Source organism: Labrus mixtus, chromosome 2 (genome assembly GCF_963584025.1).
Source record: "Labrus mixtus chromosome 2, fLabMix1.1, whole genome shotgun sequence".
Taxonomy (NCBI): Eukaryota; Metazoa; Chordata; class Actinopteri; order Labriformes; family Labridae; genus Labrus; species Labrus mixtus.
In genome coordinates this window covers 28002299-28028315 of record NC_083613.1, presented here as the reverse complement: position 1 = coordinate 28028315, position 26017 = coordinate 28002299, and the positions used below count along the sequence as shown (strand labels likewise).

The window sequence follows — 26017 nt, the reverse complement described above, 5'->3', positions numbered from 1 at the left end:
GGCCCACCGTGACCCAGATTTTACTGGTGACGCACCTGCTCTAAAATGAGCTGAAAGATTGTCATCAAGCTACTGAATCCAAAGTGAATGTATTATCTAGTTCATCTGGAAACAAGCAGTAAAATGTGTCTTTTACTAGGCTCGCAATTGAACTCAAAATACATTCTCGCCATCACCCCTAGGGGTCTCTGAAGGGTTCTTTAGCAAATGGTTTAAAGAAGACTTACTCTTATGTTTCGTTGTAAACGCCACTGAGAACCAAACCGTGATACTGCTAACGTGTTCACAGTCGACCTGCACCAAATGAAGAGGAGCAGGAAGAAGTGTGGATTGGTAAGTATCAGACTAATTCCAGCAGAGGTGAAAAAAACAACAACAACAACAACTTCACAGCAGGTGATAGATGTAGGCTGAGTTAATGGAGTTATGAAAGACGTGAAAACGTGGTGTCTCTTATTAGCTGTGTTTTTTCTGTGCTTTTGTTTTACTTTAGTTTTGCTACAGTTCGTGTTGTTGAACACATGTGGATTATGACTTATCTAGTTGATGGAGTTGAATTGGTTAGGCTTCTACAAAGAGCTGCAGGTAAATGAAATGAGCTGTATGTCAGTGATAACATCAGGTTCGAGACAAATTCAACACAATTTATTGCAATCGTCTTTTATTTTGGCACCTTAGTTTTTATTGAATTTTTACATAATCAGAGCACAATTTCAGCAGGAATGATACAAACTTAATGAATGGAGAAGGGCCTACATTAAGTCAAATAGAAAAACAAACAGCAATAGGGTGACAAAGTAAATAAATATAAAAAAAATGTATAACAAAACAAAACACCATTTCACAAAGTACTGTGTACAAAGCATTACCATTTTTATTTGTTAAGCAGCTATTAAGATGTTCCCCATAAGAAAATTAAAAGAAGTTTTAATATGTTCACTTCATCAACATAATTCTTTACATTAACAAATGAATAATTCTGGATTAAACCCTTATCCCTCACCAGCCTTACTCTGAGTATGCTGGAAACCAAAACACATTATTTTGGTAACAATGCATACATATTGGTTTCTGGATCTTGGTATTGACAAACTGACTTCTCATTTCTTAGATTATGTTGAGTAAGTAACTACCGTTACTTTGGAAATGAACCAGGTTTGCTAGACAAGTTGTTTTCTACCTTTTTGAAAACAGTTTTTTTTTTTTAACAGTCATAATCATGGACTTTCTTACCTTGCTTTAAGACTGCCCTCAATCTAATTTGGGTTCATCCTTCAAAATGATGCTAATAATAAAAGATTTGTAACGCCTGTTTCGAACCAACAGAGGGAGACATTTTCCTGGGGGACATGGGGCAGCTGACGGGCAGGGCATTATTCAGCTGAGTGACCCATTTCAAAGCAGATTTCAATTTTAGAATTGAATCGTTCAGGTAAATAAACATTGGATGTGAAATACCATTGTCCAATACTGCGACAACTACATGAAGCAGATAAACGAACATCAAAAGCACCTCACAGCTGTAACTACCAGTTTCATGACTATCTGCTATTCCTCGTGTTTTACACTTTATCACTGCAACACGTCTCCAAAACGAATCCAGATAGCAGATTCCTCATGTACACTAAATCCAACCCCCCCCCCCCCCCTGATTTTCAGGTATCTGTTATTTGTTTTTAGAAGCTTATTAGTAACAATTTCACATTTGAGATGTTTTATTCTCTATAATAGATGTCCAATGAACAATTTATAGACGTAATGTATCTAGCAAGATGTCACTAAATTATATCATACATGCATTAAGTATACCCAAAACTAATTTTACCATCAACTCAATTTAAAACTTTAAACCTACTGGTACATTATAATAATTGGAATTCCTCGCCTTGCTGTAAGAAAGCCCTCTAGGTCAATCTTCCTTTAAACTGATGCTTCAAGTCTAAGAATTGTAATCCCTTTTCAAGACCAACAGAGGGAGACTTATACTGAGTTATACATCACAGCCATATCTCTGTGGCTGTGTGACCCATTTCAAAGCTATTTTTCAGGCCTCTATCTGATTTGATGACTTGATCATTAATAATGCATGAACCTGACACTTAAAATCAGCCTTAATGCTGATTGAACATGCTGCACACTGAACTCAGCGCACACACACACATTACAGAGTTGAATTAAAATATTCAAAGTAGTAGAAAATGATTTTTGTTGTGTTGCTCAACAGAGCTTGGTGTGCTACAGAACTGGCCAGAAAAACACAGGAGGGGTTTATTAAAAAAAAAAAAAAAAAAAAAGAAGTTAGCAGCTTTTTCGGGTCCGACTGTGCCTCACTTCTCTGCGGGTGTGAGCGTCCAGCTGGAGAGATTATCCCATCCAACACGCGTCATCATCAATGTCGCCTCACAACAGGCCTTCAGTTTCTCTGCATGTGCTGTGTTTGTGTGTGTGTGTGTGTGTGTGTGTGTGTGTGTGTGTGTGTGTGTGTGTGTGTGTGTGTTTGTGTGTGTTACAGCGTATTCAATAATCGGCCCTGTTGGAGATGGCGGGTCGCGCGGCCATAAGCCGACCTGGAATTTTCTCAATAAAGGTCTAATCTTTATGAGAAGTTGTAGTGTGCTCAACGGAGATTTACTCTATATATATAATCAATTTACCTTCACACCAACACCAGCTATCACGTAATATTTTAGTTAATCACAGTCAGTATTTCCAGTTGCCTATTGTATGTGCGTGTGTGTGTGTGCTGTCTACTTCAGGGACCTTGAGGTGAATAGCTGCAAGAAAACAGCCAGGACCCCTGCACTGTGTGGCTAAAAGTATGTGGACGCGCTAACATTACATCCATATGTGATTTTGAATGCCATTTTCCAAATCAATTGGTATGAACATGATCCTCTGAGAACCTAGAGTATTCTAGAAAGCTGGGTTTGGGAATCTGGCTAGAGATTTGGTCTTATTCAGTTACAAGAGCATTACTGAGGCTGGGAAAGAATGCTTCACTCAGTGTCAGAGGTCCAATTGAACCTAGGGTTTTGTTTGATGAGATAGAGGTCAGGGCTCTCTCCAGGCAAGTTTTTTTTATTCTGAATCTTTCATTTATCTGAATCATTTAAAGCTGTCTAATTGAAACAGAATACATTCTTCCCCTATATTGTTGCAACACAGTTGGAAACACATATTGTCAACAACATTTAGTTATTTATTTAGAACATGATTGACCATGTTTGCTGTTGCTTTAAACTGATAAGGAAACAGGGCCTGGATCTGGCATTTATAATTTGAGAGATTCCCCAACACATTTACAGTAATAACAAATAATAGCCATTTAAACCCATGGCAAGCTGCCCTTTAAATCTTCCTGACTTGCCTGTTCAAACATGCATCTCACAGCGGGATGGTAACAGGAACAGGACTTCAATGACCTTGAGAATAGCATACATTTCCTTTTGTATCAGATGAAGTTTGTGTTGCAATAGAGGTATCCCTCAAATGTAGACTCTAAATTGGTAGACTGGGAGAAGAGCCAGGTGCTTATAAAACAGGGTCATCTGTATACAAATACGCATTACATTATGGGCTGGTTGAGATGCTATAGTTTATTTTCATGCTGAAAAAACAGAGGACCAAAAACATGACTTTGTGGAACACCATTGAACATTTTGAAATGACTTGATTTGAAACATTGTTAAAAAAAGCACAAGTATGCTCACTGTATGAAGGTCGGTCTTTATAATCAATTGTTAAAAAGACTGCCATTGGAAGGCAAAAGGCAGACTGTTTTCATTGTGGTTTTGTGTGTATGATTAAGGTTAAGTCAAACACAGTCTGGTCTGGAGCAGGTTATGAGTGCAGCATGAGTTACTCCGCTGATGTAAGCCCCTAAGAAGTGAACAACCATCACAGTTACAACAGAAGTTCCCTCACTAACCCCAAATCCTGCTCTCCATATAGGCCTCTGATGAAGATTGGCTTTAACTTGTAGCAGTATGGAGAATGCTGTTTTTTGTGTGAAGGACAAGGTCAAAACTTGATGAGAAACTTTGTTACATTTGTCAGCCAAGTTGGGAGTTATCTTATTTGTGTGACGTGAGAAAGAGAGAGGAAATGTCACAGTCAAGTGAAATGAAAACAACATTATCTAGAACAAGGGCTCATCACTTGATACATTTTAAGATGATAAATCCAGTTCACCATCTTATACAAAAGTAATAAGATCCAAGATTTCCTCCTTTCTCAGTTTTCCTTACAGAGTGTGATGGCTTGAGTGAGCCCACTTGTTGCAGGTGAATGGAGACGCTGCCCCGTCTCTTTGTGTGTCTTTGTCAACCTGTTGGATTATAGTGTAGTGTTTTTTTTTTCCTGGGAATCTCTGCTCTCTGTGTCTCAGGTCTCTCAGTCTATTGTGTAGGAACCAGGGCAGGGTCTGTGCTGCTTATTGTGGGAAGAATTTGCTTTTGTTTACACCCTGTGAAAAAGCTGCATGTTCATGTCTGTGTGTGTGTGTGTATGTAAACTAAATGCTGAAAAAGCTATCATTAAAGGATAGCAGTCGTCTATGGGAAATCGGGCATCATTTTGTATTTGTATTTCTGTAATACCAAAGAAAAAGTTCAATAGTTTAAGAAGATGTGCTCTTTTACTGGGTCATCTCAACTTATAATTGGAGGCCTAAAAGTCCATAGAGTTTGTAAAGCCATGCAGTGTCACCCATGAGTCAGGACAGATCTTATTTACCATTCACAACCAAGAGAGAGATATACGTACTGTGTAAGCCTCTTCCCTCCCTGCAAAATGAAAATGAATACATTTTTAAAACACCCATGAAGTGACTAATTTCAGTATCAGATCTTTTTCATTCTATTCAAATGACGTAATGTGTTGGAACAGTAATAGACAAAAGTTCAGAGGAGCTAAAGGAGGAATTTCTCTTTTGCATTTATTTGCTGGGACAGTGGATATTGGCAGAGAGAGTATAGGGAATGACGTGCGGGAAAAGAAGGCGCAGGTCGGACTTAAACCTGGGTCCATCCACTTTGAGGACTAGAGCTCATACAGTGCCCGAACGAGATCAACCTTTCAGTTTATCAAGAGGCAAAACTGTCTGCCTGTCTGTGTCCTTTTTGTTCTTAGGCGTCGTTAAAAATTTTTTAAAGCAGAATATACAATTTGTGTTTTTTAATTCTTTATGAGTGATAATTAACAATGTAATTTGCCTTACAGCATTCTGGTAACTCAAAATGTCATTAAACATTTGTAAGTGGCAAACTTATTTTTAACCTTTAACCTCAAGGTCAACTATCTTTAAAGATGACCTCATACAGCGCAGAGGATTTACAATAAGAGAACAATGATGTTTTTCTTAAAGGTATTCATTGAGTCTTTTTGCATTTAATAGATAGGACAGTTGAAGAGAGACAGACAATTTTAGAATGTGAGAGTGGGGGGGGGGGGGGGGGGGGGTGACATGCAGTAAAGGCCCGAGATTGGATTTGAACCCACGGCCTCTGTGAAGAGGGCTATAACCTCCCTACATGTGACACACAACATAACCTGTTTTGAACAGTCGCATCACCTCCCACCTACCTCTTCATTTTCTTTAACGATTTAGGCTTTGTAAATAACTCCTCTCCCTTTATTATTCTATGACCCATATGACTTCTATTTGTGGTGCCGTGGGAACCAAACAGGTCGGTGTTGTTTGATTTTTACAAGACTGATACTGACGTTTAAAAATCTGGTTTTGTGACCACCCTTACTGACATATACTTTCAGTAATAAAAAGCATTAACAGTAAGTAAAATAGGTTTGTTGTAAATGAGCCGGAACTAACATCATAGCTTCATTTACTGTTTCTCTGTAAACAGGTCTCGATAGTTGAACACAGGTAAACAGATTCAGTTCTTCCACCGGTGGTGATAAAGTCAGAAAATAAATCTGTAGATCTTTTCCTGTTAATTGCTGAAGGTAAGCTGTGAACCCTGCAGGCTTTTCTGCAGGCCATCCGATCATTCAAACTTGTTTCTGTATTGTATATTCTTCCTCTGAGTTCTGTTAAGTAAGCATTAAAGTGAAAATGTATTGAGCAACAGGCCCAACGGCTCCTCAGGCCTCCTCCCTGTTAGAGTTGAGCTGTTGTGTTGAAACGTTATTTCTCTGTGTGAGCACGTCTGACTCAATCTCAGTTTCCTACAAACACACACATACTCATTCGCAAGTTCCCTACTGTGTGTGCACTGTGTGTGCAATGTGTGTGTGTGTGTGTGTGTGTGTGTGTGTGAACTTTATCTGAATGTATGCATGTGTGTGTCAGTCTACGTGTTGTTACTCTAAACAGAAATCTAGCTTCCTCACTTCTCTCTTCTGTCCTCAGTTGGCTGACCCCGGCTGCTACAGATCACTACAGCTCTCTCTCTCTCTCTCTCTCTATCTTTCCTTCTCTCTCTCTTTTTTTTCTCTCTCTCACTCTCTTTCTCTCTCATTGTGTTCCCTTGACAACAAAGACGTCGCACTTGCTACGCACCTGAGACCAGGAAGAAGGAAGAGCAAGGAGTTCAGGTAGCACACACACACACACACACACACACACACACACACACACATGCACACACACTCTTTATAAATCCATGTTGAATGAGAGGCTGAATGCTGGAGGTCTGGAGTGTTGAAACTGCTCTACATGATCAAACAAGCACCCATTTTGTCGAAATGAAAAGAAAATAAAGAGTGGGTGGGGATATAAAGAGGGACAGAAATATGAAGTCGAAGAATTAGAAACACCAGTTGAGCCAGAATAGGTCTTCTCTGTTTTACTTTCAGTTCATGTTGAAAGCAGCAGCCTCTTCAAAAAAGGTAAGAAGGTGTTTATATTGGACATTTAAAGTCTCATGTTTCCCTCTCTGCGGCCGCTGAAGTCCACGTCCTCTTCACGCTGACAGATAAACACGAAATGTGAGAGGGTGTGAGCCAGCTGTTATTACAGAAAGTTATCATTACAGCGGGCTCTGCGTACGTCAAGGGAGCTGGACGCTGGAGCATAAAGACAGCTTGTCATGGTGACATCAGAGGTGTATACTTTTGTGAATGAGCAAAGAAAGGATTGGACTGTAAATGATCATCAGTAATAAGCATGTGGTGGATGTGAGCGATCATGTGGTGTGACGCTTTTGAACTAGGTGTGCAGGAGACTCCTTTGCAGGAATGCTGCTGTGGCTGAAATGATTCAGGTCGGGCTGTGCGCGAACACACAGACACACACACACACACACACACACACACACACACACACATGTGCACTCACACAGGTTGGACAGGGCCACAGGAGGATAGCATTTCCCATCCGGAATGATAGAAGAGAGGGAGGGAGGGAGGGAGGGAGGGAGGGAGGAGGAGTGTTGGGGATTCGGGCAGTCAGATTCTGGTTTGGTGAGTTTCAGGAGCAGGCAGTGTGTACACCATACACACATTGGCAGACAGAGAGAGAGAGAGAGAGAGAGAGAGAGGACGGAAAGAGAGCGAGAGTTTCTTCAATGAAAAGAAGAGAAGACTGAACACTCTTTTAAAAGACGTATGTGGGGAGTTCAGGTGATGGACGGCTGCAGCACCTTCACTCATCATCATGCAACCTTGATTTGATGGCTGTGACGACTATGGTGTCCTGCGAGGAAGATAGTTTTCTATTTGTTTCTTGGTGAGGAGTGTGTTCTCTATTGTTGGATCATTAGCCGTTAATTTGTGTGTGTGTGTGTGTGTTCCCAACGATTTCCCTTCTTTCCTCCTCCAACCCCCCTCCCCCCCCCCCCCCCCCCCCCCGCTTCTGAGGAATTTGGAGCTTATGTCAGTGAGAGTCAGGTACAGACTCACTAATTACCACTGCCATTCCTCCCTCCATCTCTCCCTCCTCCCTCTTTCCTTCAACTCCGCCACCTTCAGCACTGCTTCTCTCTTTTTCCCTCTCTGCTCTCTCTCCTCCACTTGGAGACCTTGTGCGCTTCCCCCCCCCCCCTCCTCGTCTTTCTCTCTTGTCTCCCGCTGTTGCGTCTACGAGCGCTGTCGTGACTGGAGCAGAGGAGAGGACAAAAAAACAGAGAGGATCTGAGTCAGAATCCAAAAAAACAACCAAAAGGAGAAGAGAAACTCTGACTTGTCCTCTGTCTCAGTGTGTGTGCGTATGTGTGTGTGTTCGGTGTGTTTGTTAGATGTGATCTGAGATCTTTTTCTGATTGTGCTTTCTGGTTGGGGGACCTGTCATTGAAGACAGGAGGCGGCTTGACAGGAAACAAGAGACCAGGGAGAACCTGACAGACAAAAAGGAGGAGAGGAAGAGGACGGAAAGATGAGAAAGTGACAAACTGGATCGTTGCTTTTGAACGGAGGCAGAAGTACCCACAGCGACACAGAGACTACACGTCCCATCATCCTACAGGTTGGCTGAAAAAACCCGTCATGTGCCTCTTTCTCTTTTTCTTTCTCTTTTTTTTATCTCAACTTTTAACAATACTGCTGTTAAGGGTCTTGTGTTTTCTCACCTGGGCCACCAAGAACAAACACACACAAATGCACCCATTCACACTCATGCACACACACACACACACACACACACACACACACACACAGTGGGTATCTGGAAGGACATTTCTTCAGCTGGTCTAGTGTTCACATTGACCCAGCTGACTGCTTTAACCTTCACTGCAAGGTTACGGGACGGGGACTCAATGTTTATTTGTGTGTGTATGTGTGTGTGTGTGTGTGTGGGAGAGAGAGAGATCAGTTGCTGTCTTGTTGAGTTGTCGCTGTGTGTGTGTGTGTGTGTGTGTGTGTGTGTGTGTTATTGAGAAACTGGTTGAGCAGGGCGCCGGTTAGCCTTGGGTGTCCTGTTGTTGTACAAACCAGGTGAAGTTGAGTGAGCGTATATGCATGTAAATGCACGTGTCTGTATGTATAGGTGCAGTTACATCTTTTTGTCTGTGAGTTTGTACAAGGTCACCCTACTCGCATCTTGTTCTTTAACTCTACCATTTGACTTTTGTTTATGGTGCATACATAAAAAACATATGGCTCACGTGTGCCACTACAAAAGCATTATGTTGTGATAAATGTTCTCTTTCACCAAAATAGTCCAAGACTAGTACGGTTTGGTATTTATGGTAAAGAACAAAACAAGACAATGAGCGATGATACAAAAATCGTATTAATTATGACATCATTTACAGGGAGACTACTTTCAGAAGATGTCAAACTATGTTGTGATAGGAGAGACTTATCTGCTCTACTTACTAACTTTCTGTTTCCTGAAAATCTCCTGTACAGGTTTGAGGACAGGGAGGTACAGTACATGATAATGATGATGATGATGATGATGATGATCAGCTTCCTTGTGAATACTCTAAATACTTTGAAGAATATAAGGTGTGTGTGTAAGGCGTGTGTGTGTGTTGACGTGCAGGTCAGACCTGATGACGTGACGACACACAGCTCTTGATACAGATATTGTTCTCACACAAAACCAAAAGCAAAAATAGACACCTGTTACGTTGGTTTCTGATTGTCAGTATTTAAATAGACCTGTCCGTCTCTCAGACAGTCTGACTGCGGCTGTGGCTTCCCTGCTGCTTGTGCAAGACAGTTCAAGAGGTGCTCCATTTTTCAAAATGATACTTATCTCTCAACCCACTGTATCACATTCCGCGAATGCAAAAAGGGACAAACAGACAGGAATTTCTTTTTTTTCTTTTCTCGAGCGTGACCTTATTGCTATCTGCTTACAGGAAAACATTCGAGAAACAGAGGGCAACAGGAAGAAAAATAAAAGTTTTTTTCCCCCTCTTTCGAAGGTCAAACTGTTTTTTTTTTCTTTTAAAGCAGGAAGCCAACGGGAAGTTATTATTCAGCAAAGCTCCAGCACAAGGAAGAGAAACAGCTTAAACGGCATGAATTATATACACGTAGTATTCAATGGTGTCACATGACTGTCACATGATCATCTCATGCTCATGACAGGGAAGCAAAAATTCTGTGTGGTGTGTGGTGTGTGTGTGTGTGTGTGTGTGTGTGTGTGTGACAAAGCCACAATCCTAATCCAGCAACACTGCTGCAGAAATCTAAAGCTGCAGAATAAAGAAGCTGACAAAAAAAAGAGAGAGGAGGTAACCTGTTAGCACTATTGTGATGTTTATAAAACACCTGTAACGGGATCTGATCAGCTTCTCTCTCTCCTCTCTCTCTCTCTCTCTCTCTCTCTCTCTTTCTTTCTGTTTGTAACAAACACACATACCTGGAAAGCACAATGGCCACATTCTTCCCCTCTGGCGCCCCCCTCCCCCCCCCCCCCCGCCCCCCCACCTTCATCCCCCTCTCTAGCCCCCCTCCTGATCAGGCCAAAAGCTGACCGACGGTGGGGCGAGGGGGAGGTTGAAACAGGTAAAAAGTAGGGTAGCAGATACAGATAGGCAGAAGAAGGAGAGCTATTCAGTGCACAAAAGCGAAGATGAAAACTATCAGGCTTTGACCGGCTGTAACTCTTTACTGTATGCATTTGAAGTTTGGTGCTCTTCTTTGGCAGCAAAGATAAAAACTTGAAAATCATGGAAGAAAATCATAACAAAGTGATATAGAAGAAAATAAAAACACTTAACCATGACTAGTTAAGCGCCAAGTCAACTTAATTTATCTAGCACATTAACAACAGGGGTAGACTAAGTGACAACTCCAGTGTTGAAAAATTAAGCTGATGCAGAAGTGCAAAATCCTGCAGTTCGTCTAATGTGAGCTTGAGGCTGAGCTCCAGGAGCCCCGGAAGTCGTATACAAAGCCCATTCAAAAAGAGACAGTTTTTACAGTCTGGTTCCTGTACCTGGGGGTGATTTTTTTTTGATGACTCATCCGTTTTGATTTCATGAAGGATATTATTCACAACAAGGTGTGTAGCTGAGCTGATTGACAGGTGAGCGTGGTTTGTCAAGATTAAAAACCAACCTCAGCTCCAGTTCTAGACCCGTCGTTAGGTTGACTGGAAGTCAGGTGGAGACAGAATTTCCAGCATGGCGACAGCCACTGATGGGCTTCCAAAACCCCCTGCAGTAACAGATGGGTGATGTCACTCAGGCTTTATCCATTCAGATTTACAGTCTATGACGCCGTAGACTCAATGTGCTGTTCAAAATAGTTATCGAACGTTAGTTTGGTTGTTGACCTTTGGCTTGGTTAAGGGAAAGGGTAAGATTCCTGTTATTTGTTTGTCTGTCTGTTCTCATGTACATCCATCTGTCTGCCCCATTTCAAGAACGCCTTGGGGGAATTTCGTCAAACTTGGCAAAAACATCCACTTAGATCTTGGTGGTCAAACTTCAAGGTCACTGTGACATCATAATGTCTTTATAAAACACTTCATTGGTATTCATTCCTGTCCTATTTATTCTGAATGAGAAGTCAAGAATACTGGAGGGCATGTCTTCCATTTTGGCACAAACTACCACTTATACTCCAGAATTGACTGATTGGATTTTGGTTATTAAGTGTCGACAGAAGGTGAAGGTCACCTCAGTCCATTTATTTCCATTAACTGTATCTCAGTAACCTCTGCTCTCAAGAGAACACCACCCTCGTAGTGTCCATGAAGTACCATATTTTTTTTGTTGTTGTTGCTGAAGAAAGACAGACCGCTTTACATCACATCCTACGTCCTGAGCCCAACCCCCAAACCCCCCCTAAATGAAAGTCTCCCGCTGTGAGGTGCAGGTGTGAACAAGCATGTTAAGAGATGTGAGGGTCAGCCTGTCCTGGAATGTATTAGACATTTTCAGTCTTTAGTGAACTTATCTGGTCCTGTAGGTTCTTATTGTGAATGTTTGTTGTGTGACCTCCACAGTTTAATGCGGTGTGCCTTCTGCTGTCCTTTGATTTTAAGTTGTGTGTTCTTAATATTTTCATTTTACAAAATGTACATCCTCCATCCTGGACACTGTCACAATGTCATTCTGTTTTATACACAACGAATAAACTGGTTGGCGCAGACAAGCAACCATAAGGCAGAAATTCTGATACTCTATTTTTCTTCAGGGCAATTTCATCTCCATTTCTACAAAACCAAGCTTTTTTTTTTTTTTTGGTTTAAAACATCCCTGATAAAAATTGTAAATATTAGTCCCACTAATGACAAAAAGTGGTCGACAAATAAAACTCCATTGCGTCAAAGTCATACACTCCACTGCCCCAAACCACCAACCTCAACGTCCTCTGTCAGAGGTTTAAGCGTCAGCAAAACAACGTCACGCTGCTTCTGACTTTGCTCATGACAGACGGGCCTCATCATTCACACCACACAAGACCACAAGAAGTCCTCAAGCATGTGTTGTTTGGAAATGATGACCAATGCTGTTGGGTTTCTGGTTGAAGAGAGATTAATGTATCCAGGTTTTGAGATATCTGGAGATTACTTTTTACATCCACACAGTGAAAAGCCTCCAATCAAAAATTAGATTTCAACTTCTCTTCTTTGCTTTTGTAGGTCATGTTGAAGCATCAGTTTGATTATGTTTCATTACCTGTGAAAAACAGGGTACAGGAGCTTCAAGTGTTACCTGACCCACCTTCATTTATCACCAACATTAACTGTCTTTGGTCGCAGAGTGAGTCCTAAATGTGGTGTAATTGGGAAAAGGAATGATTTGAGTTTTAATTTCATTTCTTGTAGTTGCAGTTGAATACGTCTCACTGTAAATAGATGTCATAACGAACATTTCTTTAGCTGATTGTAATTACAATAAAAAACCTTCTCAGGGATTATCCAGAGTACCAAAAACAGTATTACAAGTCATGTCTTAAAGCTACGATATCCACAAACAAATTAAATCAAATTGACACCAGATTATAGCATAAAAACTTGATATTTTTAATATGAAGAAGACTCACAATGTGAGATGGGACATTGTGAAACTGTCTCTCGAGGCAGGAACGCTGCACGCTGTTGAGTGTGTAAACAGGCGACGTCCACTTACTGTGAAGGCTGCATCAACAGTCCTCCTCCTACCCTCCTTTCCCCCACCGACCCACCACCCCTCCTAAACTCAACCTTTGGCCCCTATGTAACCTCTCTACCCCCCTCTTCTCCTTCTCCTTCACCCTCTCCTTGTATCTTGCCTGCCTCCCTCCTCCTCTCCTCCCCCTCCTCTGTCCTTCAACTTCTACTCTAATGCTCTTATTATGCTTCATTTCACTTCTCGTTTCTTCCTCCTCCTGCTGCAGAAACAGTTTTTTTATGAGATGAGTGCCAGACATATTAAAGGATAGGTTTTCTTTTATTCTGTTTTTTCACTGCTTACTTGCTCAAATGTTTGAAAGCATAGCTGATTGCTGGCATTGTTTTCATACCGGCTGTGACGAGATCTCAAGGTGATTTAAGTGATTATGGACTGAATCTGAAACCAGGACATCTATACATGTTAAGTATGGACAGGAGGGTATATTTACAGTTTGAATGTAGTAACCTTAGTTCTTCTAAGGCTTTAAAATAGGCCTGAAAAAAATGCGAACACATCCTTCAACACAGAGCATCCATTTGCCTTTTTCTAAAACAGGCTCTTCTATGCATACCTGTTGCTACACACAATGGGCTTGTTGTCTGGACAGCAGACCAAGAGGGAAGGTGTGTGAGTGTCTTTGTGTGTATGTGTGTGTGTATGTGTGTGTGTGTGTGTGTGTGTGTGTGTGTGTGTGTGTGTGTGTGTGTGTGTGTGTGTGTGTGTGTGTGTGTTGTTGGCTGTGCATGCAGTGGTTGATTCTATTCTGGCAGGTAATGCGACCAATTGCAAGTGTTGTTTTCCAGTATCTGTTTGTGTTTGGAAGTGAAACAGGGAAAGACACTGAACTGCATCTCATGATAATATCCGACCCAAAACACACACACACACACACACACACACACACACACACACACACACACACACACACACACACACACACACACACACACACACACAAACCCACCCATACTCTGCCCCCCTGTGCCCTGTGAGAATGGAATGTTCCATGGACCGAGACTGACTCTGTGAACCCATTCACAAAACTGACCAAAAAACAACCATACTAACACACTGCTCCCGATAACACTCCCCCTTCCTCTTATTCTGTGGTCATAAGTGGTCTTCAGTAACTGAGATGCTTTTGTCCACACTGTGGCATGACCGCTAATGCGTCTCGATTTGTCCTCGATATACTACATCAATGTAAATTATATTTTCCTGCCTGTATCTGTAAGAAATGTTTGCGCATGTGTAGTTGTAGTAGTAGTAGTTGAAACACGATGGGGGCAGACGTGTGTAATACCTGTGTGCAAGGCCCTTCGATCTTGTAACAGAAAATACATAGACAGTAATGAAATCTAAAAACCATTGGTCAGCTGGATACCTTGATAGATCATAGGCTTACAAAAATCTGGACAGTGCATCTCTATCTCCTTCAATCGTACAAAACTGAAGCCAAAATACCTCCACAGCTGGTGCAGACTCATTTTGCTGGGCAGTAGCGAGAGTCCACAGTGAAGAAGTTGATCACACTGGTCTTTTTCCGTTTCTCAGGATGTTTTTCCTCATCTCATTCAAGGTGTGGTGTGAGTGAAACTGTTCAGCAGTTAATCTATTGTGTGTGTAGCGACCTGTATTTAAGGGGGCGTCAGCTGGACATGTCTGATGTTGAATTTCACTTTTCATTCAGCTTCTTTTCTGCCTGTTTTACTTTCCCTTCTCAATTTTCCTGGTGTGTGTGTGTGTGTGTGTGTGTGTGTGTGTGTGTGTGTGTGTTTGTGTGCTAAACAACAATTTGTCCTTCTGGCAAACGGGTGATGATGTCAATTGTAGGTTTAATTTTGCCTCAAGATAAAATGTCCTTACATATGATCCACACCTTGGTGGTCATTACTCTATGATCAGTATGAAGCACGTCACAGATTTCAAAAATGTGATGATTTGCTGCTTTTCTATTTAATAACTTTTAACAATTTTAATACATTTTTAATGATCTTGAGGTTTTTGGACTCGGTAGAAACAAACTAACATTGTGAAGGTGTCACTTTGCGTTTTTTATAATTCCAGTGGACGTTTGTTTCATGCCAAGCGATCAGTCCTTTTATTGAAAAATGAATCTGTAGATACATCAATAATGAAAATAATTAGTGCCAGTACTGTACAAAAAAAAAAACGACTTAAATATATTTTCCTGATTATACTGACAAACATTTTTAATGCAGAACTTGTTTGGCTCATTTTTTCCCCTCTTTTCCATTCGTCTCTCAGATTTGATCATTTTCTATTCTACGCTCTTATTTCATCTACAAGCTGGTTGCACAGCTGTCCCAGCTGAGTGAGTGTTGGTAGAGATGACGGTCAACAATGTTGACGTAAGAATGGTTACTGGTCAGATAATAGAAGGCTGCAGTGTGGTTACAAGTGGCTTTGAAAGATGACTATCTCTGCTAATGTTCTGTAGTTTTACAGCTCCTTCAGTCTCTCTCTCTCTCTCTCTCTCTCTCGCTCTCTCTCTCTCTCCTCTTCTTGACCTTGGCAGTGATTGTAGCACCTAAACACACAAAGAACCTGTTCTGCCATTGTTTAGTGACAAACCATGTGACTGCTGTGTCAGCTGACTGAATTCTAGGCAAAAGGGGAAACCTCTTTCATCAGGATGGAAGAAAAAAATATGTTTGGCTTAATGTTTGTGTGTGTGTGTGTGTGTGTGTGTGTGTGTGTGTGTGTGTGTGTGTGTGTGTGTGTGTGTGTGTGTGTGTGAGAGGCTCTCTTTATGTGCTGACTCATTATTGTTAATCATAACCAAGACACTGTGATTGGTTGACAGTATAGTTGCAGGACGAGAGGTGACCCTGTGAGTCAGGAAGTGACGGACCTTTGACTGCTGGCACAATATTGTTCTCACTGTCAGACGATTTTAAGGCAGAACAGCATTTTTAACTCCACAATGGTCAGCAATGATCGGACAAATGCACTGTGACCTGTGAGTTGTTGGCCTTCATGTGTCCAGTGTGTGATACCCTGTGGTGTTTGTTCCCTCTGCTGGGATGTTGATGAGACTTTCTAAGCTAAGTTTGGGGAGGCAGAAGAAACGGTGTAGGCCAACTTTAAACTATTCACCCTTCAGACCAGTAATGACCAACTTGGAAAGTTTCAATCATTTTGTATTATATTGTTGTTGTCATTGTTGTCGTTATTGTACTTGAGAGCACATTTCCATTTAATCTAATAAAGCTTTAGTTTGTTTCCAAAAATAGCAAATTTGGTTTCAGCTTCTATTTTGTAACCAAATAAACTCATCTGTCATCAAGTTTGAGTTTTTTGCTGAAGCTTGATTGACAGTTTGAAGACCTTTACTAGAATAAAAAAAGAAACTTCTTCTGGATAAGAAACATGGCATTCTTGCACGTGAAAATAAAACCTTTAAAATCTGTGACAGTTGCTGCCCTGCCTTTTTATAGTTAGACTTCTGCTAATGTTCTGTCGCCCTCGTTCCTAGAGAGGAATCAGCTAGCCAGACTCAGAGCTCCTGACCCCGGTGTGGCTCTGGCTGTGGCTCGCTCATCCCTCACGGACTCATCCCAACCATCAATTACACATTTCCCACACCTCGTGCATGCCACACATCCACGATCACACCTCTGACTGTACTGACGGACACACTGCATGTTTGCAGTCATCATTTTAATTGTCTACAATAAATCATTTTATTTGCAGTTAACTTCTGTGTCCTTCCCATATTTGTCATGGCCCTTTAGCCAGGTTATCTCTGATATTGATCATGTGATTTCCTGTTGTAGTAGTTGTAGTTTTTACACTGTTTCTCTGAACAACATGTATTTTTTTTTTCCAACAACACTTCTCTTTGTTTAAACGTTTTAAAAAGGCAGTAGAAAGAGTAAAAAAAAACACAAACATACAGTAAGTAAATGGGGATATTAAAAGGTTGGTTTTGACAGACAGAGTGAAGTTAAAGTGCTGCAAGTGCTTCACGCTGCAGGTTTCTGTTTATAAAACACTTATAGCATGAAGTCCGTCAGCTGTCTTTGACGCCCTGCAGAGAGGACACCATAATGTTCATGTTTCTATTAACAGTTGGTGAAGAGTTTTAAACACAATACGACTTTGTTTCACTCTGCGTTACTATTGAGGTATATTTTATTTAACTCACTTTAAATATCTCACATTTTGGAAAAAGGAAACAGGATGAACTTTGAGATTCCGAGCAGACAGTGTGTCTGTGTTTGTTTACTGTTTGTGCTCTGATGTGTGGATGAGCACGAGGAAGAGAACGGCAGAGCGTCACTGATACCGATATGGACACCAATCACTCTCTCTGTATCTGCTAACATGCACATATATCAGATTGATATGTAACATGTGAGCATTTTTGTGAACTCCGTATGACTTTTACCTCCTTTTTTGTTTTTTTTGCAAAAATCTGAAAAACCGCAGTTTCCTCATCTAACTTTAGCTCCACCTTCAGGCTCAGTGACCGTTTTATAACTGTTTGTGTTCAGAAACGTCACCTTGTGTACGGGTGCACATCAAACCTGCTGGGCCAGTTCCCACATGTCTCGCTCTGTCTGTCTGCCTCTAAGAGCATCGAGCTGATGACCATCTCCACCGTGATCTGATGTCGTCAGAGCATGGCGTGTGACTTTATCTCAGAGGTAATGTTCAGAAAGAGCCTGCTGTTTTCAGTGTTTAACCTGTAAAAACACAATATAATTAGTGGTGTAAAGGCTGTTTTATAAACTATAAAATATATTCTCCAGCAGGTTTAAAGGTGGGACTATGAGGCCGGTTTCCCGCCTCACCATTCTCTGTGTGAGGTACAGAGTTCAGAGTTCTAGATTAGGCAGTGGAGGTATAACAGAGACCTAAAGTAGGGCAAGCGTCTCTCCAGCTCTGTGACATACTGGGGTGGCAATACGGCCATTTAGTACGGCGTAAAGGTAAAAAGGTGGAGCAACGGCAGAGATACCCAAAGTTGCTGTGGTAGAAACTCTGTATAAAAAAGGCCAAAGTGTCCTTATGTAAATCTGTAAAACTTAAATACTGGTGCCTGAGAAAGTGTGTGTGCTACAGAGTGTCGGTGATAAAAAGTAATCTCTGTCTTTGAATCTCCTCCACCTTTAAAAAAAACATGTTTATGGCTGTGTACGGCCTTCACTCTAACATTATAACATCCTGCTGGGAGAGATTTCTCCATCCGTGAACTTTGAACTGGAAAAGATTTATATATAGAGTATCAGTGTGTGTGTGTGTGTGTGTGCGAGAAAGTGTGTGTGTTAGCCAAAAAAGGCTGGATTCAGTGATTGCTTGTCCTTCATTAACAGAGTCATTGGTTAATGTATCACTTGTACGATGGCAATAGCGCACACACACACACACACACACACACACACACACACACACACACACACACACACACACACACACACACACACACACCAATAAACTCCTGTGCTGGGTTAGAATGGCACCCCGTCAGATAAGCATTTAGAGGCCCCTCATTCTCTTCCCGGGTTGTTTGAGGTTAAGCACACCTCCACACATTGTCAACGTGGTTCCCTTCCTTTTGTCTCCGTGTTTCGGGTTTAAAGAAAAGACTGGAATGTGACAAGCTTTAATCTCGATTGTTTTAACTGTATCTCCACGGAGTGTCTTTAAGTCCAGAACTTATGAAACCTAAAAAAAAGAAGGCTGTGTCACCTGTGAGCTTGAACTGAATCATCATTACTAAATCACTCCTGTGTAAGGCTTGGTTAACACCTTTGACCGGCAGAAGCTTTTTTTTTTGCATGTTTCAAAACCACAAGTGGGAAATGGATTTTTCTACTCGCCCATTATCGTAAACCCGCTTGAACTTGAGTCTGAAATGTGAAGGAAGGAAACCGTTGGCTATCGGGCTGATAAAATACATTGATTACCTTTCAAACCAGCTGAAAAATCCTGCGTGGTGGCCTTTCAACCAGTTGAACTCAGTTCTCAACAGGTTTTTTTTTTAGGAAATACCTCAGGCCGTAAACGTCATGTCTTCTGATTTATGGTATCTAACTGAATGAGTCTATATTGACATACTATTTCTTCTATTATGCTGGAGGATACAAAAATGTTAAAAGCAGATTTAATGATGCATTGTGGCTTTAAGAACTCTTAAAAAGGCAAATACTGACTGCTGAACTAACAAATAATTTTTACTCTAACACACTTAACACTTAAAGTTTTCTACAGATTTAAATGTTTACATCTTTATTAGAGAGACAGGACAGTCGGATAGAGTCGGAAATTGGGAAAAGAAAGAGTGGGGAATGAGCCAATTGTCAGATTTGAAACCCGGGCCGTCTGATTCGAGGAGTACAGCCTCTGTACATAGGGTGCGCAAATTTCCCACTAGGCCACTTGCGCCCTAACACTAATAGTTTTTGACTGAGTGCAATGTCGGTCAGTTCAGCCGAAAAGTTTGCTCCCACATTCGCCACATGAATTGGAAGAAAAATGTCCTCCATCACTTTGATCATGACTTATTAAGACATGCCATGTGCCAAAGCTTTATTTTACATCTGGTGCTATTTGGCAAATATTAAAGCAACTATGAGAGGTTTTTAGCTGGTTATGAAACAGACTGAAATGAATACTGGTGTGGTCTTCATTACCTACAAAAGCGAAAAAAGAGACTGTCAACAATGGATGGATTTTTTTCTATAAAGTCATTTTTATTACCTTAAAGTGCTGCCAGGGTGGGTAAGTGTCATATTAAGTGTTGAGCCACTCAAAGACTGCTGAGACAGCCTTCATTTAAATGTCTTACTTTTTCCATAGCAAAGATTTTATAGGCCGATGCAGTAACTTTACCCGCAGTAACTACAGTATACAGCACACCAGCCCACACGTTAGCACTTAGCATTAGCATCTAAGGATTGTTATTGTGAGCACATCAACATACTTATTTAAACATTTGGCTCCCATAACTTGAATGTTTTTATTAGAGAACATGCTACAGAGAAAGTTGACTCAGTTTGGATAACAATAAGAATTGAACACTTGCTCACATGACAGATCTATAAATACTGACTATCTCCAACGCAGGCTCATGACTTCTCCCTCGTCGTGGTCAATCATCACCTTTTGTAACACACAACCTCTGCTCTTTCATCCTTTGCCCTCCCTTTTGTCTTATTCCTTATCAGCTGAGTGAGAGAGGTTTAAAGGAGGAAGAAAAAGGTGTGGGGGGGGTTACCTGTTCTGAGAGGCCCCACCTCTCTCTCTCTCTCTCTCCCTCTCTCTCTCTCCTGGATTTTGAGAATGAGTAAACACTAAACCACCTTTGCTTACCTTCACACTCAAACAGTCACACACAAGCAGGGCAAGGAGACTCTCTCACTGCTGCAGCCGGTCACCGTCAGACGAGGGTGAAGTTTCAGACTAGTGTGAATGTGCAAAGTGACTCTGGAAAAAACGAAAAACAAACCGACTGCATCTTCTTGGCCTGCCCGGTGTCTGCGCTCTCCTGAGATTGGGATACAGGTAGCTACAGTGTAAATGTCAATCTGCACGTGTATTTGTGTCCATGTGAAGATCTCTGCACTGATGGCATAACTTGAATTCTGTCTTCTTGAAAACGTATTTCTTCTGCTTTGCGTCATACTCTGTGATAGAAACATCACTTTTGACATCCTTAACATCTTGATCTGGAAGTCTTTCAGATTCTTCCTTTGCAGCTGTTTGGTTTCTTTACTTAAGACAAACTTAACACTTCTCAGAACGCTGTAGGAATACTTAATGTCTTAGTTTGAAGTTATACACTTTTTCAACCTTCCAGTGATGACATTTTTTAACTTTACAAATCTTGTCTAACATTGTTGCCTACTTTTAATTCTTATCATGGAGGACAATATGCACTGTAAGTTTTGAGTTTACAAAACTTCCCTGTTTGACCTCCTCATCAAAACCCGAATGATTGGAAACAGACAACAAAAGACACTTAAACCAATCAGTGATTGGAATGGAGATCAAGATCTCCTTACAATGTAACCAGTGGAACCAGTGGAGTGGCATGGCACTGTATGTGTGTGTGTGTGTGTGTGTGTGTGTGTGTGTGTGTGTGTGTGTGTGTGTGTGTGTGTGTGTGTGTGTGTGTGTGTGTGTGTGTGTTAAGGGTGGGGGATAAAAAGTGACTTAATGGAAGGGCTGGTATTATAACCCACAGACTTCCGGGTTGTTCATCATATAATATGTGGACTTTTACCCCGGCTAGGTTTGTTGTTTGTTATGTGCATGTGTGCTTTTGTGTGTGTGTGTGTGTGTGTGTGTGTGTGTGTGTGTGTGTGTGTGTGTGTGTGTGTGTGTGTGCTTTAACTGTGTGAGACAGTGACAAATACCAAGGAATCTAGAGATCTGGAGCTATATTATTATTTGTTGCTTTAAAGGTTTTGATGATTCACTTCACTCTTCCTTTAAAAATAGTTCCGAGTTAGATTTGAACTAAACGATTGTGTGGACACACACAAATGTTATTTCAGTTGCACGTTTCTGCGATTGTTCCATTGTGGGACTCTGACACACGTTCTCCAGACCGTGTTTGCTGACAGGGAGGGCCGCTGTTTGATTATAAAAGTGTGTTTGAAGGTAAACTCCTCTATGAGCCTGTGCAGTGTGAAGGATGCTGGAAGTAAAAAAAAAAAAAAGAGATTATATGCAAATATTCAAGACTTGAATTGTTCAGTGCATCAAATAACATCAACTCTCCAATCTTAAATCTCGCTGGGTTGCCCTCATACAAACACACACACATTCTCTCTCAGGGGGCCACTAAAGCCTTTGTCACGAGTGTGTGACACTGTCAACGTCAGAAGTAATTGTCTGAAACAATGTCTGCCGTGGCCTTGAACAGGCTAGCTGATTAGCCTGAGGAATGTGTTTGCTGAAGGAAGCAAAGCCCCTTTCGGCTAACGCTAAAGCTAAAGCTGCTCTTATGATTAGTAACGACTATGTGACTGTGTGAGGGGGCATATGTGGCAACGTTCAGTTGACCTTTCAATCCTGTCATGCTTTATATTAAGACTAGGTTCAAAGCCTTTACAATTCAAAGATGTGAAATTAGAAGGTTTTAAGTAAATGTCCGCTGTTTTGAGTGGACAAATGTGAAGGTCCTGAAGGCAGGGGGGCTCCCGGAGTAAATGAACTGGAATCATCCCTCTCTGGTGAGTTCGGGGTGGGCTGAAAGCGGTCACTTACGCACTCCTGATGACCTGAAATTCTTCAGGCCAGTTTCACTCAAATGGGCTTTAAGCACTGAGGGAGGACTGAACCGCTCTCGTCGTTAGCCTCATTTGCTCTGCTACGTCTGATCTTTTTTCTCTTTTAACCCCCCTGCACACTTTCTCCCTTACATTTTTTTTACCATCCACCCCCCCCCGCATCGTACTTTCCTCTCCACACCTTCCTCGTTTCTTCTCCCCTCCCTCCCTGCCTGCCGCTCTCCTTTGAGCTCGAGTGAACCAGAGGAATGAGGGTGACAGGTACATGGAGGAGAGAGTAAAAGGGGAAGAAAGGTAGCTAGAAGGAGGCAGCAGAGGGGGGAGAAAAGGGGTCTGGGATCTTGAAATCATGTCATAGATTTAATTCTTTTTATGTGAAAAAGGGAACTTCTTATCAAAAGTTTTTTTTAAAGCATTTTTATCCATTTACGGAAAGTTAATCTACAACAATTTGGATTATGACATTGAACCAGCTGCAAGAGGCACAGCTGTAAATCTGCAGTTTAAACATTTGAAAAATAAATCAAATCAAAGTCAAGATAATGAAGTGACTAAAAGAAGTAGTGAAAAAGTTGTCTGGTGGTGAAAATGGAAGTCCTGAAGGCGTTTAGGTTTCAGTTTAAGTGTGCTCTGAGAAAAAGTGAAACTATGCTTAAGTTGCTTTTTTAATCATCCAGTAGAACAACATAGCATTCATATTGAGTGGTGTTCCTGGCCAACTCCTGAGAAAATAGGTGGTGCGGTGTATGAGACAGCTACCTGTTGCAAAACGACTCAGTAAAGGTGTGGAGTTTACGGTAAAGCAAGGAACTGAAACTTGCTACAGGGCAGCAGATACCTGAGCTTATTCATAAGTAAAAACCCCAGTTTACAAAAAAATTATGTAATTTGATCTATTTTGCTTAAAGTTATTGCTCATTTATTCAATAATCAACCAGGAGAAGAATCAATAATGAAAACCGTTTTTATCAGGAGCCCTTATGTTGCTTGTTTAATATCTTAAGTTTATGATATTTGTGTGTTTAGTCGCACATTTAAAGACAAGTTGTTGTTGTTGTTGTTTGCTTCTTCTCTTTTAATTTGGAAATTCGACTAGAGGAAGCTAAATGCTCACATCGCTTGAGTCTCCAAAGGGAAAAAGGGCTATCGTATCGTATCATATCCTATTGTATTGTATCAGCAGGTAAACAGCAGATATCTTAAGACTCAAGGATAACTCGGCTTTTTAATCATTGTGACCAAAGTGTTGGTCCTGCTTCAACCAGCTGCAGTCTGCGTGCTGACAGTCGAGTTGTGTGAACCGTGGTGTGAGGACATCATGTGTTCTGAAGGGTCAGAGACAGTTCTCACTTCTCTTCTCTCAGGTTCAGGGTTTCACTCGGTTGTGATTTTTTTTTTTCTCACAGCGGACTTTTACCAAACACGTGAGCAAAGACACTCTGTATTTTCTTTTCTGTTGAGGTTGTAACAGTCAACATGCTCCACTCTTTAATGATTCCTGCTTTGATTTGTACAAGGATATAAATCCTCAAATGATATTGCTCTGATACTATGAAGTTGTGTTGACAACTCGACACATCTAAGTAGAAGAAAATACCATAAATCGCAGCTGGAAGCAGTTTGTTAGTTTAGTCTGAGAGGAACGTCTTCCTGGAAAACACAGTGTGAGATTAAACAGTGGTGTACTCCTAAAGGTCGTGCTACTCTGCAGAAATGAACAGCAGGTACTCTTGTCTTGTGACACGCTACTCATTGACTTGTATGGATGACTTGTAATAACAAATGGCAGTCAAACACGATCTCAGTAAGATACTGATTACCAGCATGGCTTTATATCCGACTTCATTCTCGCTTATTCACATTTTGTATACGCTGTGTGGCAGATTGTAGTATAAATGTTTGTGTGTGTGTGTGTGTGTGTGTGTGTGTGTGTGTGACCCTGGACTTACAGAGAACCAGTTTTTCCTGGATTAATCTATTATGATTACTTATGCCTGTTTTGCATGTGTGTCCGCAGCATGATAGCAACGTAAAAGGGGATTTCCATTTCTATACAAGCTGTATACAAGGTGGTAATATTAAAATCTTAGTGTCAATAAATCCCATCAAAATACCCAAAAAAGAATCCAATAAACAAGTTTAAAATAATTAAAATAATTTATCTGGGCCTCGGTCCTAGATTGTTGTAAAGAGCCACACCGTCGCCCTCCCTGACCTGTTTCTTTTGTAGTAATGAATATGGGAACTGTAGTTTTTTGTAGGTTAGTGACATATATCCAGCTGCAGCTACACGTGTGTGACCTGCTGCTGGAGATTCTCACCGAACAACAAATATATATCAACCTGTGGTTGAAATAGTCCCTTAAAAATGCAAACATTCCCCTGCTGTTTGAATAATGTTGGTAGGAAACAAGTAGAAAACTTTACTGAGGCGTAAAGCTCCTGACGAGGCTGACTATCTGTACATTGATTCTTCATGTAACTGCTGTCACAGGGTAGATGTCAGGGGAGACAATGATTATTTTTACATTTTCCACAGCAAATATTTACATGTGTAAACATTAGTTTGTTAAAAAAAACAGGATTCGATGTGAAAGAAAACACAGCCGACACATAAGTAAGGAGTTAAGACCAACTGATTTGTTCACAGGGCGGGCATCTAATTTTGAAAGTACAGAAATGGAAAGTTCCTCTTAGGAGCTTTAAGATGTGTACATACAGGATGTTTGTGACCCATTCAAAAGATGGAGCTGTCTAAAATCGGTGGGCTTAATGTTGATGTATTAACAGTGATGAGTTGCCACATGGTCGGTGTATTTTAAGGCGATTTAAAATCTAGAAAAATGTAAAAATGTTTTTTTACAATTTACAAATGATAAGCAAAGTGTAATCCACGAACTAAGATCAAACTCTATGTAAAAAAAAATGGCTCTATGTGAGGTATGAAGCGTGTTTTTGTGCCTGACAAATAATTTAGAGAACCTGTAGAATGATTAAGGGCCGACGGGCAGTAAATGTTTTGCCTCGCTCTTCGTGCTGGGTTCAACAATTAACCGTTGACCTGAAGGTGCTGCTGTGCGGTCACCAGAACACCTGACCCCTCTGAGGGGGAAATCTGCGTCCTGATTGTCTCTCGCTGATGACTGACAGTTAATCTTTGATTTAGATTGACCCCTTCAGCTTTAAGAAGACGGCCCTGATGTTACTGATCTGTGATCCTGTGCGTAAAATATCTGCACTTTTTCAGGTTTTGGCACGAAGGCGGAATGATTAGGCAAGAAACCACGTCAATACACACACCTTCATGTACATATTTAAACACCCACGCATTTACAGACAAACCTTTTCGCTTTCATTTGGATTGGATTGAGTCATATCTTAATCAGGTTACTTATTATTTCGAAAGTCTTATAATTGCTGGTTGTAAGCAAATTAAATGTGCTACAGTTCACATTCATATTTCTATCTCTATCCAAAAAAAAACAATTGTTTTCCCTTCCAATCATTTGTGCTTTAATCTCCTCCTTTTTATCTATCCATCGTTCTCAGGTCTTTATGCTAAAAAAGACTTTCTACTCTGCTGTTTGCTCAGTCGTTAAGGAGTGGGGCTGGTTTCAATAGCAGCTGAAACTCAGCGCACTGCTGACCACACACTGTGACTTTCATCCCTCTCTACCCCTTTCACCCCATCTGCTCTCTCTGTCCCTCACTCCCTCTTCTCTCACTCTTTTCAGA

At 41.1% G+C, this 26017-nt stretch overlaps 1 protein-coding gene and 2 long non-coding RNA genes across 10 annotated transcripts in view; 1 reads left to right on the top strand and 2 right to left on the bottom strand.

The window, feature by feature from the left end:
* The first annotated feature begins 6411 nt into the window (after nucleotides 1-6411).
* rbm47 (RNA binding motif protein 47) overlaps nucleotides 6412-26017 on the top strand; it is a 34713-nt gene continuing 15107 nt past the window's right edge. For 5 of the 8 annotated variants that reach the window (XM_061060016.1, XM_061060008.1, XM_061060025.1 and 2 more), the window contains exon 1: nucleotides 20312-20549. The gene's annotated coding sequence lies outside the window, so the exon portion shown is untranslated. Of the gene's footprint in view, nucleotides 6556-7491; nucleotides 7688-8253; nucleotides 8423-20311; nucleotides 20550-26017 lie in introns of those variants that run through there. The other 3 variants (XM_061059992.1, XM_061059986.1, XM_061060034.1) reach the window with 3 other exon arrangements.
* On the bottom strand, nucleotides 13567-16706 carry LOC132991249 (uncharacterized). The gene is made up of 2 exons (XR_009676161.1): nucleotides 16146-16706; nucleotides 13567-15900 (listed from the first exon to the last, which is right to left on the bottom strand). It is a non-coding gene; the product is annotated as an uncharacterized LOC132991249 (long non-coding RNA).
* LOC132991310 (uncharacterized) lies at nucleotides 21283-21790 on the bottom strand. The gene is made up of 2 exons (XR_009676169.1): nucleotides 21527-21790; nucleotides 21283-21476 (listed from the first exon to the last, which is right to left on the bottom strand). It is a non-coding gene; the product is annotated as an uncharacterized LOC132991310 (long non-coding RNA).